Source organism: Protobothrops mucrosquamatus, unplaced genomic scaffold (assembly GCF_001527695.2).
Source record: "Protobothrops mucrosquamatus isolate PMUCROS unplaced genomic scaffold, P.Mucros_1.0 scaffold716, whole genome shotgun sequence".
Classification (NCBI taxonomy): domain Eukaryota; kingdom Metazoa; phylum Chordata; class Lepidosauria; order Squamata; family Viperidae; genus Protobothrops; species Protobothrops mucrosquamatus.
In genome coordinates, this window is record NW_015386996.1 from 241,770 (window position 1) to 256,430 (window position 14,661).

The 14,661-nt window shown below is 35.5% G+C and overlaps 1 pseudogene; it reads left to right on the top strand.

Annotated features, from left to right (window-relative positions):
* The first annotated feature begins 277 nt into the window (after positions 1-277).
* LOC107289543 lies at positions 278-625 on the top strand (annotated as a pseudogene).
* Positions 626-14,661: the final 14,036 nt, after the last annotated feature.

Sequence of the window (14,661 nt, forward strand, 5' to 3'; positions counted from 1 at the left end):
TTTCTTCTTCTTGGGGTGTGTCCCCCCCCTTCCCAGTTGCAGTCATTTAGGTAGAGGTGGAGAGAATTTGTACATCATTTCCATCCTACATAGGGAGGTGCAAGTGACCATGTCCAGGACCTCTGCTGCTTTCCTTGGCTGTGCTCCTGCCTGAGTGCCCCCTCCCTCTGCTGCAAGCTCCCCAGCAGCATCGACAGCAGCCGATGGGATGCGATGAGCTTCTTCTCTCCAGCAACATCCTCAGCAGCATAACCCCCGGCCCTTTGCTCTTTGCAGGATGGCTCGGTTTGGAGATGAGGTGCCAGCCCGCTATGGGGCAGGAGGTTCAGGGGGAGCTGGCTCTGGAACAGCAGGCGGCGGAGGTGGCCGGGGTGCTGGGGGCGTTCGGCAAGGTGGTCCCCCAGGGGCCCAGAGGATATATAAACAGTCGATGGCCCAGCGAGCCCGTACCATGGCACTCTACAACCCCATTCCTGTTCGGCAGAACTGTCTGACTCTCAACCGCTCCCTCTTCCTCTTCAGCGAAGACAACGTGGTGAGGAAATACGCCAAAAAGATCACCGAATGGCCATATCCTTTCTATGGGGGGGGGGAACTGTTCAGTGCAATACTTAGGCCGCAGTAATTACTTACACTTGAGAAAGGGCAATAGAAAACACTGTCCTGCATGCTTGATCCTGCCTCTGCATAAAGTCCCACTAGCACATTCTCCACCCCAAGCATTCCTGTTCAACCCCTGCATGTCCATATCATCCATTTCTCACATCTGTATCACTTCTGGGTGCATTTCCTCTCCCGTCAACCTGTTTCTTCCAAGGCTCTTTTTTTCCCTTTCAATCATATTTATTTAACTGATTCTGTCAGCTCTATTACTGAATGCATCCTTTTTCTGTTCCCAGGAGGTGTAGTGCTTCATTGGGAGATGTTTTTTTTCTTTTGTCCACATGTCTTTCTGCCCTCAATATCACTCTTTAATGTGTACATCATTTTATGTGTCTGTTTCTCCTGCAATCTCTCCCTATGGAGAGATTCTGAGCTTCTCACTAACCCAAGCATCGGATACTTTATTTCCTTCTCTCATTGCTTTACCTTTGAAACCTGTTAAAAACTACTACTGCAAAATAGTTCTTTCTTTTATCATGGAAAGGTTGGAGATGGTGCAATGGGGGGGGGGGGAACCGGACAGGTAGCATTATCTTTTTATTTCTTTCCCAGTAGTTCAGAGTTTTAGACAATGCCCCTGTTTCCCTTTCTTAGGATAAAATGGCTTGTAGGCCTAGGACCTTTATGGGCAGTCAGTAGTTAGTGTGGTTGCCAAATATATGTTATGATATGATATGGGGAGTAGGACTCCCCAGCACTATTTCTAGTTAATTGCAAGAAAACTATAATCTTGTCAAATTGTATGGATCAGAAATCAGCCTAACAATCTTTAGAAGAGACACATGGTGAGAAATGAGTAGCTAAATGGGTTCCCCCTCCCCCAACTGTTCTACAGGGCTGCCAAGAAGTGTTCCATGTTATTAATATGCATGTAATCTAGGAGACCTGAGCACTTGAGATCCAAGAAGATGGTTAATATTTTTGTGGGGGAGAGATTGATGAGCATTGCTAATTGTGGGAGGGGGTGTTTTCAAGCTATTTGTTTCCTCTGATATGGAAGAAAAAGCCAGATTCATCACTCCAACTCGGTATGTAAATACTTTATTTTCTTTAATTTCTATAACTATTTTGTTTGTTGACAAAGAACAATATGTGACTGTAATATATAAATTATGTTATTTTTGTGGATGCTCTTCAGGTTTGCATGTACTTTAAACCGAGTTTATTCTGATGAAAAAAACTTAGAATCTACTAATACTTAGGTGTAAAATCTTGTTTTTATTCTCTGATGCAATAGTAACAGTATTTTTTCAGTGTTCTTTTGTGCAGATTGAAATGTAAGTCACTAATTTTAGGGAGCTACTGTATTCTAATATAGCAATGTTGCATGTCTATGGCAAAAATATTCTTATGTTTGCTACAGCTTATTTTGTACTTTTAATGAAAGGATTATGTGCAGTTTTGTTGTCAGTTTGAGGAAAGACATATTTTGTTTACAGAAAGGTGATACTAGAACACATCACTAAAATTAATGGTGTAAATGCAAGTGTAATAACAGTCAGATTATAGTTCCTTATAGTATAAAAGGTTTTGTACATTTTTTAAAAAATGTACATGGCTAAGTTAGCTCATCACCTTAGAAAAAAGAGATTATTGAGCATATCTTTAAAGTTAATAAATAGATACTAAAAATACTGATTGAGATAGAAATATATACAGATGGATGGAAAATCTATTAAATTTCATTCATTGTAATTATTCCTAAAACCTAAGAATCTTTTGAAGGTTCAAGTTATTTGTATATATTGTTTCTCATAGATGTACACATTAGTTTTGTGTTTTACTAATATGAGGCAATAAATTTTGGGTAATATGAAGTAATCACAACCAGGTTGATCCTGTGAATGGAGTACTGGGATTTACACAAGTTGTAATCTCAGTTCAATCACTAGTTATATAGTTGGAGTTTTCTTTCTAAGTGCAAAATAATAATAATAATATTATAAATAACAACAACAACAACAGCAACAATAATATGATAGGAATAGAAGAAGCTGTCTTAATGTTAGTTTAGCTTATCAATACAGACTGCAAATAATAAGTTTTTTTCTGTTTCATCTATAGTTGCCAAAAATTAAATTTCTGTAATAGTTCAAGAAGAATAAATAAGTTGAAGATTTATAATGCTGTTCATACAATAAAATGCTATAGTCAGTGCCCATGTTAAATCTTGGTGGGCACATGGGTTTCACAGAGTTTAAATGTGTAAAATGCTCAATTCCCAGTCTTCTACTGACCATCCTCTTTTCCCCAGTGTTACTTCAATATTTCAGTGTTCTTTTCTTGCATATCTTCCCAAGATTTCATTATATATAACAGAGAGGTCAAACATGAATGCCAGATACAGTCCACCAAAAGTGTTGGCTTCTCTCCATTTCCAACCAAAGAGTTAAAAAAAGACATGATTGACTATTTTTGTGGCAATATCACTTGGCCTTTGAGACAGAGTAAATTGGTCATTAACTTGTCCCAGATCCCTTCTCAGAGTAATTCTCCAGTGAAACTAGTTGCAATAGTACTCCAAAATGGCTAGAAGAATGAGTTAAAAGAGGGCTATGCAAATAAAAGGTGAAATGTAGATTTGCTGAATGATTTTCATTATATTCTTAGACAATGTACCTTACATAAATTTGAAGAGGCAGATCAATAGATGTAAATGTAGCCTTGGACATTAATAACTGATATTCATTTCTATAGGAAACAATAAGATAGTAATATGGAAATAATATCTGAATGTTGAACTTGCCCAAGCACTGCATGACTCCTTGTGTTGAGAAGTATTATTCTTTCTCTTCCTTCCGAAAGTCACACAACACTGTAAACCAATGTTCATTTAACTATAATTTAATAAATCAATCACAGTGACTGGGTTTGTACAACACACTGAACCAAAATAAAACAAATTCATATTGGACTTAATGTTATGTTTGAAATTTAGTATGGATGTAAAATTGGGGAAGCAGTATGCTTTCTAAACCAGGTTTGGAAAATAAGTCTTTTTTTAGTTTAAGGATAGTAGGCAGAAGATAAAAAACTGTAGGAGCTTAATAAACATGACTGAAGAAAGTATTGAATTCTCCCTTAGGTCCCCAGCTTCCAACTGATGATCTTCACCTAATTATTAATAACAGAGACATGGACTCATGTGTAGCTTTTGAATTTTATATTTCAACAGGGAGTAAAAGTTGGTAATGGAGGAGATGGGAAGACTGATTAGTACTATAAAAATAGTTGTCTGTAGCCTGCCAAGCTTGTTTATTCTGTGTTCTGCTTTGTCAATACCCTATCAGTGATTTTTGCAGTGTATGAGCCAACATTCTGTCCTGGATTTTTGCATGTTTTGTATTAGGTGGGTTAGCATTCTCCAGTTTTATGTCATCCAGATAACTTGATCCAGCAGAGTCTTTGATTGGTTTGGGTGATTTGAGGTATTGTCCATTTCTGTCAGTTTGATAAAAGCTTGGATACATTGGTTAGCATTCTATTCAGAAACTTCCCAAATTTAGAGGAAAAAATATAGTATTGCATCAGCAGATGCAAATGAAGTAAGAGTAGCAAATGGGACAAAAGTCACATATTTTAAGTTAGGATCTTCCACTCATGAAGGATAAGAGTGATAAGAATTTAAGTTACTTGTGCCACTATTACCGATAGAAAATGGGCTAAATCTATGACTTTTAGTTGCTCCCATCCTTTTACAAACCACATACTGGATTAGTTCACACATTGTGATAAATCATGGTTTCTTTAACTGTAGCTCATTGAATAAAATATTAGCTGCATCCATCTCCCAGGCCAAATCATCAGCAATAGTTTACAAACCACAATGACTAGGTTTTTGTCATTACATGTTTCTTAACCATGGCTTGTTGAATAACAATTACTAGATTCTCAAAGTGAGCTAAGACCAAACCGGATAAGCCACATTTTTGTTTCACATGATATCTGAGTTCAGTGATTGCCTCTTTCCAAAGGCCTACAAGGATATTATATCTCCAACAACTGTCTGTGTCTTTTATGCTGTACAAAATGAATGCTCTTGTCATTTTCTGGAGCCAGAAAACCATGGAATTTTTGACTCCTGGGGAGTTTCTCATAAACTTGGCAACTGGTAGCAATCTGTGATTTATGCTACTTTAAGGGTAGAAGTGGGATGCAGTTTGGATATTCTTGAGGAAGAAGCTATAAGAAGGTAAGTATGAATACATCATGTTATTTTTTTTTTGTTTCTAAAAAAGAAGAGATGCATATAAATCTTACGCAACTTCCTTTGTAACTTTTTATTTCAAGAGTTGCATTTCCTCAAGAGAATCTGTTCAGATCACATGACAATACTGAAGCAGGCAAAACTGGAACAAGTGGTGGGTAGGCCCGAACCAAAATTGAATCTTTTCACATTCCTTTTTCTTTTTTCCCCCTCTTGTCCCCTAAGTTGCTGGGGTAGTAATTGTCCCCTTTGTTTGGACTACCAAGTTCAGTTCAGGTTACCATAGTCCAAAAAGAATAATAATAAACTGGAGCAAGTTCAGAGGTGGACTACTAGTAGTACTGGTGAAGAGTCTGGAAATGAAACCCTATCAGGAATGTTTAAAGTATCTGGGTAATCTTATCATATAGAAAATATGACAAAGGGAAATGACACCAATCTTCAAATATCTGAAGCATGTCCTACAGAAGAGAGAATAGATTTCTCTATTACCCCAAACCATAGGATCAGATCCAATGGATTAAAACAAGGAGCTCAAGGCTAAACATCAGGACAAACTTCCTGACTGTATGAGCTGTAAGCCTCAATACAGAAGGTATCTGAATATCAGAATAGGCTGCCTCATTATTCTCCTTCACTAGGTCTGGACGCTCACCTGTACTAGATGCTGCCCTGAGCAGTAGGTTGGATTAGATTCCCTCTGTGGTCCATTCCAGTTCTATGATTCTTGAATGGAAAGAAAGGTCTAAGCATTCTGAAAGTATTGCTTCCAAAGTACATTTGAAATTAGATCACCAAATATATGCAATTAGGTCAAGAGACACATATGGTCTTAGAGTCATAGGTTGGTGACCTCAATAGAACTTAAATATATGCCTCTCTCTCTTTTGTAAACTTAAAACCTATGAGGAAAACAAATGAAATTTATTCACCCTTCCTCTAATGTCATCAGTAGAAGCCCCATATTTAATTCCATGCCCTTATTTATTGCAGTTGCTCAGGCTCTAAACAATCAAAATTTTCCTTTGCTCAAACCTTATTGGGCCCAAGTAAAGATCCACTTTGATTCCAAAGAGCTTTTATGAATAGCTTCCCAATAAATATAATTCATAATTTAACAAATGTAAGGCAGTCTTTAATATTGGTAGATGAGTAAATGTTTCTAACAATTCAGTTTATACAACATAGTTAGAATTTGCTTATTAGTGTACTAATAGGCATTAAATACCCTAATGCATTGGGTATAATATGTGCTGTATGAACATTTTATAAACAAATGTCCACAAATGAACTTACTGTTATCTGTTTAATCAGTGTGTATATGAGTTGTTCGTAGGCCATGGCTGTAAAATATATATTACGGCATGAGGTTGCTAAATGGTGTTTTAAAATGTTGGTTTGCTTTCTGAACTAGAGCCCAGGCCATATCCATAAAACCAATACTGATCGATGTTTCAGCTCCTCTGATGATTATGAATAAACAAAAAGGCGATAAAAGTTTTTGAATTTTGTAGGCAGAACTTCTCCTTGTTGCTAGTCAAAGTATAGTATAGGTTCTGGTTAGGCTATATTTCCCTCATTATTGTTTAGAAAACTGGCATTTTTCCCTTTGGCTTCAGCTAATAATAATTGACCTTGCCGTAGTTTGATTCAATTAATGTACATAGTTGTTTCACTATCCACATAACACATAGAATACAATTGTTGCTTATTTTTTTCTATATGGCTATACTTTCTTACCTGATATAGGATTTGCCCACAGTTATCTTCATGTTTAAAGTTTTTTCTGTTCTCATCTAAAATTTCATTCTTAATTTCATCATATGAATCTGTTTGTTATCTCAGTCATATTTTACTGCATATACCTTTAAAAAAATAATAAAGCAGCCAGTAGAGACTCAAAATAATCTAGAATATTTAGTAATGTACCTGATCTCATTTTGGAAAGTTGACCCTTTCTGTAATTCAGTCTACTTTTTTTTTTTTTTGCAAACCAAGCACTAACTGTCTTTCCTATCAGCTTTGACTCAGAAATTTCCAGGCATGATCTGTCACTTGTAATGAGTGCTAAATAATCCTTGACTTGACCTCTTCAACATGCTGGACTCTGCATAATTAAAAGTTTCACTGACTATAGATCAGAATTTGAGAGGTACATATACAGCAGTTTGGATCTTTTAACTGCAGAAACGTATGGAATTTATTTATTTATTTATTTATTTATTTAAATTTATATCCCGCCCTTCTCCTTGCGGACTCAGGGCAGCTATACAGTAGGATAAGTTGGAACAATTTATCAGTGGAACAACTTGCCTCCAGAAATTGTGGGTGCTCCATCACTGGAGGCTTTCAAGGATAGATTGAACAGCCATTTGTCTGAAATGGTGTAGGGTTTCCTGCTTGAGCAGGGGGTTGAGCTAGAAGACCTCCAGAGTCACTTCCAAACCTGTATTCTGTTAGTAGTAAATCAAATACCTATAAATTATGGTGGATAGATTGACTCTGGAGCTTTAAACCAGTTAGAAGGAAGTACAATTCCACTAAAAATGATGTGATTTTATTTTGAAATTGAAGCTATTACAACTGATAGGTGACTTCCAAAGGACAATGTGAAATAAGGTTGAGGTGTATTTTAGATTCACATTGGCACCATAATCTATATTTTTTTTTCCTGAGGCCATGGAGCACATCACATTTCATGAGCACTAATCTTAAAACAATGTATGTTGTCAGCATATATTTGGTTAGCAGTCTACAAAATAATTCAAGCAAGGCAAATGAGAATTTGAGCAAGTAGACACCTTTATTTTTTCCTGGCATTCATGATTCATATTAGTGCATGCTTTTGTGTATGAAATCACACAACCCTGCTCTTCTTGCAATGCTGTGTTTTAATATTTTTCTGCTTTTTACTAAAAGGCCAGATTTCAGCATTAGAATTTAGCTGGGAGTGTGCCATTCAGCAGAACTTATTCTTAATCTCATGGTGTCTTTAATGTTAGATTTCCTCATAGGGAGCTATTTTGGATAGTAACAAAGAAGTATTATAGGCCAAGTGATATTTAAGGGGTGGGATTTCATATATATTAAAACATGAAGCACATATACTTAGAAAAAGTATAGACAGTTCAATTTGGAAAAATATTCTATATAATTTACAAATGCATTCAATAATTTTCCAAGATAGAAACAAATGGTTTCTTCTTCCCAAATCAAATCTCTTTATAAACAAATCATTAAAGTCTCGTTGTTTCAGTCTTGATCAGCAAAAGATCATGAAGGGTTACCAGAGATAACAAAATATCTATTTTAACCTTGATCAAATAAAGCAATTTTATATTCCTTTCCCTTTCTTTTCACAATCTTGATCTTTAGTTCCTTCAAATAATCTTCTAGAACTTGATTTCTTTTCAATTTTTCTTTGTCCCTGCTCACAACATTATTCAAGCTTTAACAAGCCTCTTCTATAAATCCAATGCAAGAAAGTCTTCCAAGTCATTCTCTTAGTCTGTTATTTGTACACCCTTTTAAATAATTAAACCATTAGTCAGTTCCTTTTGTATGTCCAATATAGCCTCTTTTTCCATATCATTCTTGTAACCCAGGGGTAGTCAACTTTGGCTCTTTTATGACTCGTGGACTTCAACTCCCAGAATTCTGGGAGTTGAAGTCCACGAGTCATAAAAGAGCCAAGGTTGACTACCCCTGTTGTAACCTGTCATTTTTAACTCCAACTTCAAATTAATCTCAATTTTATCAGGGAAAACTTGTTCCTCTTTCGTAACATCTTTTAAACACATTAACTTCATGGTTAAAAATAACTTTTAATATATCCAATATTAAAATATTTTACTTCAATCTGTACAATATTAGTCAAATTTAACTATTCTTTTCCTTTAATTGTAATTTTTAGTTTCTTCTGGTTACTTCTAGTGCCCAACCTTCAAAATAACATCGTAGCATGTTTTTTTTATTTAAGAGAATTTAAAACAAAATAATTTTTTTCTGTAGGAAGGATTCTTTAATTCCAAAATCTTATTCCAAATCCATCTTGTCTCTTACAGTAGTCTGTTTTTAACTTTCCAAAACCAAAGTTCTAATCAACCTTTTGCTGTTTATTTTTTTTAATCCTTAAACTTGTGTTTGTAACTTCTTTCACTAAAAATTGAAAGAAACCCACATGCTGTTTTCAGTCTTGTCCATCCAAACATTCCTAATAGCTAAAAAAAAAAAGTTAACATGCAATTTCTGAAAGTGATTACAAAAGAAAGTATCCTAACTCAGTTTTCTTAAAGGCATAACTGTGATGTGAACAAGATAATTATTCATTCATCCCCAAGAGCTCTCAAGTCAGTGGAGAGTGCTGTTTTGGGGTTTCCTTGTGAGAAGCAACTGTCTGGAACACTTGTGGGAAATCTCAAGTCATCTCCATGACCAGAGAGAAATTATGAAGTTCTTGACTACTCGCCAGCATTTTTCCCCACTATGATTGTGAGTCTGCTGTTAGTGGAGTCATCTTCAGTTTGTCATTTCTTTCCCAGAAGTCCCATGTCATTTTACAATTTCATACTGATGAAATTTCAATCCTACATCCTTAATATTGCCATATGACAAAATGTTGTTCAAAAATAAAAGCTATTTGCACTTCTGTGGAAGTTATTCATGAATGAGTGTTCTTATTATATACTCAACTTATGAAGCAGATCTTTTCATGCTTTTCACACAAAAAAGGTACATCTAAATCTACAGCCATTTACTGATCATTTCCCCCATCCCCAATTCCCCATCCCAAGGTGTGACTCCACATGCATTTTAATAATATGCCAATCATTACTTGAGAATGCCTGAGAAAGCCGTATCATTATTTTGATCTCCACTGCACTGATTGCTCATGGACAATTTATTAAATGACTGATACTGTATGTGCCAAGATGGCTTTTGGTCATCTTGATTAAGGTATGAGACAAAAAAAATAAACAGTAATTTATGGGGATACATGGTGAAATAATGAGAACTAGTGATTATCTGTTCTAAAAGGAAAATAGCAAGCTCTGGGCAATTACAATATTAGAATCAAAAAAGAAATAAGCCCCTAAGAATTTTAAAATGGGTTAAGGAGTAAAAAGGATTTTTAAAATGGGTTAAAATGCAATTTTCTCAATTTCTAGGTCTGCGGATTCTATTTTTAAAAGAAGATTCTGCCCTCTTATTAACTCTTCCATTAAAAGGAAAGTGTAAACTAAAGTGTTAAAATGGTAATGAGGAAGTAAGCATATGAGCACCATCCTGAATTCTTTTTTTATTCTTCCTGACATCCGCAGTGGCACATAACCCAGTTATGCTATTCATTCTCAACCATCTTCTTTCTCTACATCAACAGAGCTGCATAGTTGTTTACAGATGACAGATATGTAGCATGAGGCCAGATAACATGGAAATCACTCCCATAATAACATGTGAAGTGAGTCTAAAAATGAAGTGAAATTTGATCATAGTGTATTATCAGAATAAGATTTCAGATTGCCAGTATGACTCATAGTAGGGAAAATTATTACTTCCTCAGAAGAAGTGCACATATTTGCATTAAGTGCCATTTTACAGTTTCAAGATTAATACTTTTTTAAAAAAGTAAGGATGAACATGGATGTTTCCAGATGAGAACACATGCAAACATTTCTATATGTAAACATTGATTGAGTGGCCAATAAAGAAATAAGCCATTTATATTTCAGTAGATTCTATAAAGATATGACATTCTTTTCATTTGTATTGATAGCCATTTCGGGTCTTCAAAAACATCCTGAGTGTTCTATATCAAATGTTATATGGTGATATTTTATTAAAAATTAGTGAGAAGGAAGGATTACCTTCAAAGCAGATATATGGCATAGAGATGACCTCAGCATAGTTTCACAATATTATTTCTCAGTGTTGCCACTTTATCCTTTTAATTTAATTTTAAGTATGAATATGGTCAAATAAGCACCATTCTTTGTTTCTTGGGAAACAATGCAGTCCTAAGCATATTTCTGTACTGGTATTACTGAATAATCAGATGAGTTTTTGTCAAGGGTCCTTTGGATAAAGAATTCTATTTTTGCACCTATGCATATTTTGCAGATAACTGCATATAAAATCAGCTCACTTCAGAGCCTTATGAAAGGCCAACAGGATTGAGGCCATACTGATCTCCATATTATGCTGTAACTTTACATCCTGGAGCTCAGATTCCTGCTAAATGCCAATATCCTACATCTGCAAAGAGACAACTTGTTTAAAGCATTTTATCAATGACAATTACCAAAAGGATTTATTAGACTCTTTGCCCACTGGCTTTTCCCTTTTTTTTGTCAAGAAGAAATATTGGTTTGTGAGAAAATCCCATGACATCAACCTTTTGAACTCTGTAACCATTAGGGATTTAGAGTTCATTTATTTCTGATCTGTTAAAATGAATGCAAAGGGCAAGTATTTTGACTAAACTTGACATAATAATAATAATAATAATAATAATAATAATAATAATAATAATAATAATAATAATAATAATAATAATAATAATAATAATAATAATAATAATGTGATGGAAAGTCATGAATATTTTGCTACCTTTGACATATATTATTGAACTGTCCTTCAGTTTTTGGACATTCTTGATTCTTATATCATGATATAGTTCATTTTTTTCTGAAATTCCACCAGCCCATCCTGAACTTGTCAAGACTATTCTGCAAAGACTTCAAAAAAAAAAGCAGGCTGGATACTAAGCTGGGAAAACATCCCTTTCATTTGCCTGTCCTTGAGTATTTGGACCACATAATTTCTCCAAGAGGCATCTAGATGAATCCAATTATGTTAAACCCAATTCTTGTCTTGGCATTCCCAAGGAATGTCAAAGATATTCAGCATTTTAAGGTATTCTATAATTTTTATAGGCATTTATATCTGATTTTACAGAGCATACCAGAGTCCTGAGACAGCTCCCAAAGAAAGTGAACCATTTAGGAGGATTCAAAGGCACAGAAAACCTTCCAGGATCTGAAACTATCTTTTACCTTCACTATTGTGTTATCCACACACAACTTGCTTTTTTATTGTGCAAATGGATGCTTATGATTTTGCAGTGGGAATTATTATTCTATTTCAAGTTACTGATTATTATAAAAAGTTTTTTTTGCCTCCTCTGAAAAGTATTTTTTCAAAAGTGCTTTTTCAAGAAAAAACAAAGGAAGTCCAGTTGCCTTTTGAAAAAGCACCTTTGGGACAACCATGACCTGGATGACTGAGAATCTCCATAGACATCTTTTGCCTTGGCTTTTATTCTAGACTGTTTTTACCAGCTAAGACAAATTATGATATTTGCAGCAAAGAGCTCTTACCAGAAATGGACATTGTCAACGTTAAAGGTTGAAAGGTATACTGTAACACCTAACCTAGATCCAGGCTTATCATAAGAACTTAGAACATTTATACACTTCAGCAAAACTCACCCAACATCAAATCTGGTGAGTTGAATTTGTATCTCAATTTAATGTTTATATTACCAATGTAAACCCTAGCTCACAGAACAAGAACAGATAATGTCATTTCCTGAAAGTTGAATATTCTCGCCAAAATTTTGAAATCAAAAGATTTTATCCTTCTCCCCTTCTAACTTCGATTGCTGAAAATTTGGGGGCAGGGGAACACATTCCTGGCTTGAAGGAATACCTTGAAGAAATGGCAGTAAGACTTGTTTGCATGGGCTTGGATAGATGATCTTCTGAGAAATCCTCCTGACGTTTTCTGTCCATTTCCTTGAGAATTGAGAAAAGTGCACCAGAACATCCACTTGTACATTCCTTCTTCACTTAGGGAAGAATTATTTTTAAATTCATCACTAGGGACTTCTTGTAGGTTCTCAGGATTTGATAGAAATTTGATATAAACACTCAGAATTGTTTACTTTTATTAAGCAAACAGCATTTAGTTTCAATTTTTCACCCAAGATTGCAGACATATTTTACAACCAGAATACTGCATTCCGTTACTTCTCTCCGGTGGTACCCTTTTTTCAGCTAAAAGCAATTGCTTGAGATTCTAAAACATAGAACAACTGAATGTTTTTCTCTCTACTTAATATTATGCAGTATTAGTGATTTATACCTTTAAATGCATGAGGTCTATAATATTGGTTTAATATATATTTGATTCCATTTCTATATTCTTGTTAAAATATTTAAATTTAGTAGATGGAACAGTGGGGTTGTACAATGAGCCAGAACACACAGTTATAGTTGATTGGTTAACCTTAGAGAGTGCTGGCTCCTGTGTGAGGCAATCGTCACTGTGATTGGTTGCTGTGGGTGTGGAGAGAGCTTGTCCCATTTTCCTCGCCTTTTTCTTCTGGGTCCTCTGTGTGCTCTGTGATTTACCCCATAATGTAGTGATGTGTCTGACTATCTTGTTTGTTGTATATATCGATGTAAAATATATTTATTTATATAAAACTACAAGTTCATGTCAGCCTCTCTGACTCCATTTGGACACCTGCTACGCAATTCCCTGATAATTCTACCAACTCTTCTAATCTAGAATTAAGGAAGGACTTATAGATACTTGTGGCAGTTTTCCCTCTGATTTGAGCTAGCAGTTGGTATTTCTCTGAGTAATCGAACTTTTAATCTTTCATCATCTTCAATCCAGACCAGGGCTATCTGCATGGGGAGACAGATCCCTAGGTATCTTATACTTCAGCAGACATCTCTAGATTTTGTCCTCATCTATTTTGTACACTTTGGGCCACTCTCCATCAAAACAATACTTCATGAAGTCCAGCTCAGGTTTGACAAGCCACATTGTTCTTTATTAAAACTTAGATATTTATCAGCCACCGTTGCTTAGGTTCAACTTAAATTACTATTTCTAACCTCCATTATCTTAGTTTACCTTCCATGTCTCCTCTCGAGAATTTGGTATCATAATGACCCCACTTCTAATGCCAACCCAACATTAGATTTCCAACTTCCCTTATCATCAAAACTAGGGTAAAGTATTGGTTGGGGTTCTGGGAGACCATATGAACAACTAGCAGGAAGAATGTAAGGCAGTAAAACCACTGTATATGCTGATATTTTAAGAATAACACTATTTTGCTCCAAGACATTTAATTGTCTTAAGTTAGAATAGAAGTGAAAGCCTATGTCTCCTCTGGTCACATTTTCCACTGAGGTCTTAATGTTCCTATAAAAACTTCATTTTTTGATGAAGGAAAGTAACTTGACAGGAAGTGAGGTCTGACAGGCAGTCCCAGAAGGGTGATTCAGTATTCCAGATACTTCATACTGATATTGATTCCATTGGTACTGATTCCATTCTAACATTTTCAGCATTATTTAGATTAGCTAATGAGCCCTGGAAGAAACCATTCATTGTACCCTAGATGAGTGAATGCCTTGACAACAGTGGTGGGATTCAGCCAATTCGCACCACTTCGACAGAACCGGTAGCTAATTTTTTGTTGCCCAGACCCAGAATGGACTTCCGGAAGCGGCATCCACACAGAGAACCGATTGTTCACGTATTTGAATCCCACCACTGCTTGACAATCTTTATCATATCCATGGAAAAGGCTGTTAAATTGTTACAACTGCAACCAAATTCTTTATTGTGAAAGTAGCCCAGGATGAATTATCCCTGGAATATGTCTATGCTTCCCATGGACTGTGAAGGTCATTGCTTGGATATAGTAGACAGGAAAATATATTCTCTCAAGACCTCATCCTTTAGAATGGCAACCTGCCAGAGTGCAG